This window comes from Salvelinus alpinus, chromosome 9, assembly GCF_045679555.1.
Source record: "Salvelinus alpinus chromosome 9, SLU_Salpinus.1, whole genome shotgun sequence".
NCBI classification, from domain to species: Eukaryota; Metazoa; Chordata; class Actinopteri; order Salmoniformes; family Salmonidae; genus Salvelinus; species Salvelinus alpinus.
The window spans coordinates 75270469-75276827 of NC_092094.1; positions in this window are offsets into that span (position 1 = coordinate 75270469).

Here is a 6359-nt window from a genome sequence, read left to right on the forward strand (position 1 = left end):
GGCTCTTCTTGTGAACAATTCCCTCTTTTATGAACAAGTCTTATAAATTGATATAGTCTTTCTACAGCTTATTAGCGTACATCTAAAATGTTCCCCTTGTTGATGATGCTTATTATACATTATGGTTGAACCAAAAGATCACATGTAACAAATATAAATGAAATAGGAAACAATTAAATATGTGAAATTGAATTAAACAATAATGTATGTTGATGCTAATGTTATGTACAATATTCAATGATGTTTGCATATGATAACAATAGCCTAATATATTCAATATGCTATAAACTATTGTTTTTTAGCAGTTTCACTCATTCATTCCAATTAACTGAATCATTATGACACACCCCTCACTATTGTCATTGGTTGCACTAACTGCACTGTTTGTCTACATAACCTGGTTCAAGTATTCATGACATCACCCTGAAGAAGGCACAGTGATGCTGAAACGTTGTCGATTTACCCAATAAATTACTGGGAGTTTATATATTGAGTGTGCGACTCTCTTTATTTATTTTATAGTTTATAACTTATATATCCTAACATTGCAACACAGTCTCACATTCAATTCGTGCATATATGTACAAAATGTATTTCAGCAGATTTCGTGCGTTTTTGTGCATTTTTGGGGTGGTTCAATTCGTTTGAAAATACACGAATTTCTGTGCTACTTAATTTGTGCGAAAATACACGAATTTAACCAGTAGGCGACACACAAGCCGTTGCAACAACCATGTAGACGCGATAATTTGTATTTCATTTTTGTTCTTCTTAATGGCTAATTCAACGTCATGAATATACAGAAATGTTGTCTTTGTTTAACCATGTTTTAAAATGTGTCGTTGTATGCCTATATGTACTGTTTTAGACTTGCTGAACAGAATTTTTGAGAAAAGACGCACATTTACGTGCGACTTAATTCGTGGGAAATATTGTTTTATTAATGCCAATGCTGTTTTCTGTGCTTGATTTCGCTTAATACTTTGGATACTGGTGCACTTGTAATCAGAATGCCTTTTTGTCATGTAGGCAACCATACACGATTTTCTTCATAACCCATTTCATATTTCGTGGAGCCTAAATTACACCATTTTCTTCATAATGCATGTATTACATGTTAAACAGGTTAATGTAAAATAATGAATTATGTTGGCTTACACTTATGGCCTTTCCAAGGCCTTTCCATACCTTAAGGGAACATTTTAGCACTCGCCATATGGTTAGTGAGAAACGCCACATTGCAAATGTACTAGACGTCCTGCTACGTTTCTAAAATTCGCGGACGGCGTCGGGCTGTGCGCGGGGAGAGATCTTTCAGGAAGTCATCAAACGAAATCTCTCGGACGTTCGGTTTCCGTTTTATAAAAATAACACATTTTGGTCATTTTTCCGCAGTCTCGGAAATTCCCACCAGAGGGAAAATAAATCATATTGCAAATGCACAAGTGTAACAGTATATCTTTAAACCGTCCCTTCGCCCCGACCTCGGGCGCGAACCAGGGACCCTCTGCACACATCAACAACGGTCACCCACGAAGCGTCGTTACCCATCGCTCCACAAAAGCCGCGGCCCTTGCAGAGCAAGGTGCAACACTACTTCTAGGTTTCAGAGCAAGTGACGTAACTGATTGAAACGCTAGTAGTGCGTACCCGCTAACTAGCTAGCCATTTCACATCCGTTACACAAGCACATTGCAAATGCACGTGGCCTTTTCTCCTAAACTTATTTTGAAGACAAAACTTGGTGAGCGTAGGTTTGGCGTAATGGACAGTTGGCCCCGAACAAGATGGCGTCGAGGCCTCAACGCTTTTTGAGTTATGGCCATTTTTCTGGGATTAAAGGTCAAAAACGCAAAGTAGGGTGCTAATTTGACCGCTTCACGTCAAAGTACATAAGCATACGGTGTCAGGAAAAAAGAACCAGCCATTTATCTATCGTAATTTAAGAGAAATCGTACATTGACAAATTGGTAATGTTCACAAAAAGGAGTTAAAAAAAAAAAAGTTACAGATCCAGTTGCAGTGTGTTTAGACAAACATTTTTTAAGTGGGTCTCGAAGCTCTGCGAGAATTCTATGATTTTATGTGATTTTATGAAATAACACACACTCATTTAACCCTCTGTAAATAAGTCAGTTCTTAACATAAAGACTTAAAACTCAATATTATGTAAGAGCCTACCCCAAGGAGGATATGTGTTCACTTTCAGCTTCCTATGTCAACCCGAAGTACCTTAAAATGGTGCCATAGGGTCAGTTTCGAAGGGTTAAAAAGGTCAGATCTTTTCAAAACTTCACTTGTGTGATTAGGCAACCCTCATGAACTGTAAATCAGTCATTTCTCTCAACAGATGTCAAAGAAAAGCTCTCACACACACACACACAGCAAGGATGGAGTGAAAAAGTACGGTGCTTAAAGACACACAAAGCCTGCAATGGCATTACCATTATCTCCAGGCCGTGCCGAGTTCAACGAGATGCCCCGCTTGACCGTAGCTCGCTCGGTCTGAGTGCAGCGACAGGGACAAGAAGAAGGACCCAAATGACCCTTTGACCTCAATTTCATATTTTTTTGCTTTTGGGAGACAGAGAGAGAACCGTTAAGGTTAGAAGCACAATTTGACCTCAGGAACGTTCCTAAGGTCCTCCCGATCTGTGCAAGCCTAACATTGACCGTGTGGCATTAACCCTTAACAGTTAAAAGAAGGTGTTTACATCAAACAGTTTACAATGACATGTCTCCCCATAGGAATACATTGCCTGCTCCCCTAAATTCAACCTGAAGCCTATGTGGGTTAATAATGCCTTATGAACCTGTCTTCGATGAAAATCCATCAGGCCACTATGAGGTCTACCTGTGTCGATTCTAAGCTTCCTGGAGCAACCGGAAGTGGTTCAATCACCCTAAAAGTGTTTGCCATACCCAACCTGCAGTTTGAGAGAAATAGTGCATTCAACCCTATGTAAATCAGTCAGTTCTTAACGTATAGATTTAAAACTCAGGATTCTGTAAAAGCCCACTCCAATGAGGATATGTGTTTACTTTCAGCTTCCTGTGCCAACCGGAAGTGCCATAATTGGTGTCAAAAGGGCTGTTTCGAAGGGTTAAAAAAGTCAAATCTTTCCAAAACTTAATATATGTGAATAGGCAACCCTCATGAACTGTAAATCAGTCATTCATCCCATCAGATTTCAAGGAAAAATTTACACACCCACACAGAAAGGATGGAGTGACACACTGAGGGGCTTAGAGGCAGACAGTGCCTGCAATAGTTACTTTTGTTCGAACTTTTAAAGAACCGTCAGACCTAGAGTTCTGAAACTTTACAAACCTGTTCTAGAGCTCAGGTCGATTAAGCACGGTGAGTTATGTGGCTCTAGAAGGTTCTCGGACCGATTAAAAAGCCTTGTGCATTTGCATTGACTTCAATTCATTTTGAGCATTACGAAAATGGTGACATTTAGAAAAGTCCCAGAGTTGCAAGACTAGGTGCATTGAAACCAGCTCGGCCCATAGAGACGGACTCCGACATTTCTGTCCGATAGCTCATTCAAGGACCCCGTAGCAAGGCATGGAAAAAAGTGGAATTTCAGCACCAATTAAGGTTTTGCTCGGGCACCGAATGACCTATCGAGCCGAAACTTGGGATTCGAGGTCGCCTCACATAGGGCTAAACATAATGTGAGAACTGGACCCGCAGCTAGAACATAACTACGTATTATTTGTTTTATTATGGTTTAAATGGAAGGCGCTGTGAATTTTGGGCCTGCTCTGAAATATGTGATAGTTGGCTTCTAAACGAGTTGGAAAAAGTGAGTTTGGAGTCAGATGGTATCAGTTTGGTGTCTGAAAATATCTAATTGGCTGATGAACACTGACTTGCTAGTTGACTTTTGTGCATTTGCAATATGTTTCAACAGTGAAAAACCACCAAAATAGCATTCTGAAATCACCACTAAAAATGACATCACCATACTCTCCAGGCCGTGCCGAGTTCAACGAGATGCCCCGCTTGACCGTAGCTTGCTCGGTCTGAGCGCAGCGACAGTGACAAGAAGATGACCCTTGACCTACATTTCAAGTCTTTTGCTTTTGGGAGACAGAGAGAGAACTGTTAAGGTTTAGAAGCACAATTTGACCTCAGGAACGTTCCTAAGGTCTCTGTGCAAGCCTAACCTTGACCGTGTGGCATTAAACCTTAACAGTTAAAAGAAGATGTTTACATCAAACAGTTTACAATGACATCTCACCCCATAGGAACACATTGCCTGCACCCCTAAATTCAACCTGAAGCCTATGTGGGTTATGAATGTCTTATGAACCTGTCTTCAATGACAATCCATCAAGCCACTATGAGGTCTACCTGTGTTGATTCTAAGCTTCCTGGAGCAACCGGAAGTGATAAAATCACCCTAAAAGTGTTTTGCCATACCCAACCAGCAGTTTGTGATATATAGTGCATTCAACCCTGTGTAAATCAGTCAGTTCTTAACGTATAGACTTAAAACTCAGGATTCTGTAAAAGCATACCCCGATCAGGATATGTATTTACTTATAGCTTCCTGTGCCCACCGGAAGTGCCTTAAAATGGGGTCATAGGTGCTGTTTCGAAGGTTTAAAAAAAGTCAGATCTTTCCAAAACTTTAAATGTGTGAATCGGTCAACCCTCATGAACTGTAAATCAGTAATTTCTCTAAACAGATGTCAAAGAAAAGCTCTCTCTCACACACACACACACACACACACACACACACACACACACACACACACACACACACACACACACACAGCAAGGATGGAGTGAAAAAGTATGGTGCTTAAAGACACACAGAGCCTTAAATGCTTTTAGGGGGGATCCAGACTTCCATACCCGCTCTGGGAGCGCTATACTACCGCCCCAAATCAATGGGTGCTGGCCTGAGTGATTTATGGAGGTTTTCAAAAAAGATTCTGTTTTTTCTTCTGGAAAATATTTTATGTTTTTTCTTCTCGAGTCAATGGCCTGAGTGATTTATGGAGGTTTTCAAAAAATATTCTAAGTCCAAACTTTTCGTGCACCTGGTATTTTTTGGGGTTTACCAGGCGTCATTTTTCAAAACGGTTGAAATTGCTTTTAGGGGGCATCCAGAGTGTCACATGACCGGATGAGGTAACTATTCTTGTTCTTCTTGTAACTTTCCGGTAGGCTAGAAGCTTTCCGGTGTTTTGCTGCTCGACACAGGTCGACGCAGGTATTGCAGTTGATTTATCGTTATCGTAACCGTAGGTGCAGCCAAGTGGAAATACGAAAGCTTTCTAGCTATTTCGCACTGACGGTAATTTGAACACAAGAACGTTTCTAGTGAAAAGGTGCTTACACTCAGAGCCATGTATTTACACTCAGCCACCCTAGCCTTATTACGGGTTAACGTTTTGGTAATTTTGGTTGGCCAACAAAATGTAAGAATAGAATGACTGCATACGTTTCCCCAAATGTTATACGGAAAAATTTTTTTTTGTTATTGATGGACAATGGCAAGGCTGCCATTGTATTTTCAGTTACATTCTGGTCAATAAAAATGGTTTACACGTTTATTTTTTAAGAAATACATGGAACTACAACCGAATAAAACACCATTAACCATCATGCATTGCTTACATTCATTCTATACTGAAAAGTCTGTTCAGAAAAATCGAAAACAGTACATATAGGCATAAAACCACAATGTTTTAATAGGGATTAAAAAAAGACAATATATATATAACCTCTTATGGTTATATGGTTAAAAAAAGACAAAATATCTATATATTCATAACGTTAAATAAATAAATACAGGCGATCGCGTCTATGGTTGTTGCAACGGCTTGTGTGTCGCCTACTGGTTAAATTCGTGTCTTTTCGCACGAATTAAGTAGCACAGAAATTCGTGTATTTTCAAACGAATTGAACCACCCCAAAAATGCACAAAAACGCACGAAATCTGCTGAAATACATTTTGTACATATATGCGCGAATTGATTGTGAGGCTGGGCTGAACATCGATATGTCGAGCAAAGACGCAACGTCAAAACTCAAAAGAACAGACAATGACTCTTCTGTTTCACCACCACTCTAAAAACCGTGCTCCATGCTCACAGGAAATTTGCGCCTCCAAATTTGCACCATTCAGTAATATCACAATTTAACCAATTGTTTTTTATGTATTGAAACCAAATCATATGGATTTGAATGAAAAGTATTAGAATAAACATGAAAATGTGAATGTAGGAAGCAAACATCACTTCAAATAGGCTGCATGCCATATTAAACAGCATAAAAAATGATAATTGAATAGAGACGATTTTATGATCGTAGTCAGATCGAAATGATTATGTTATTG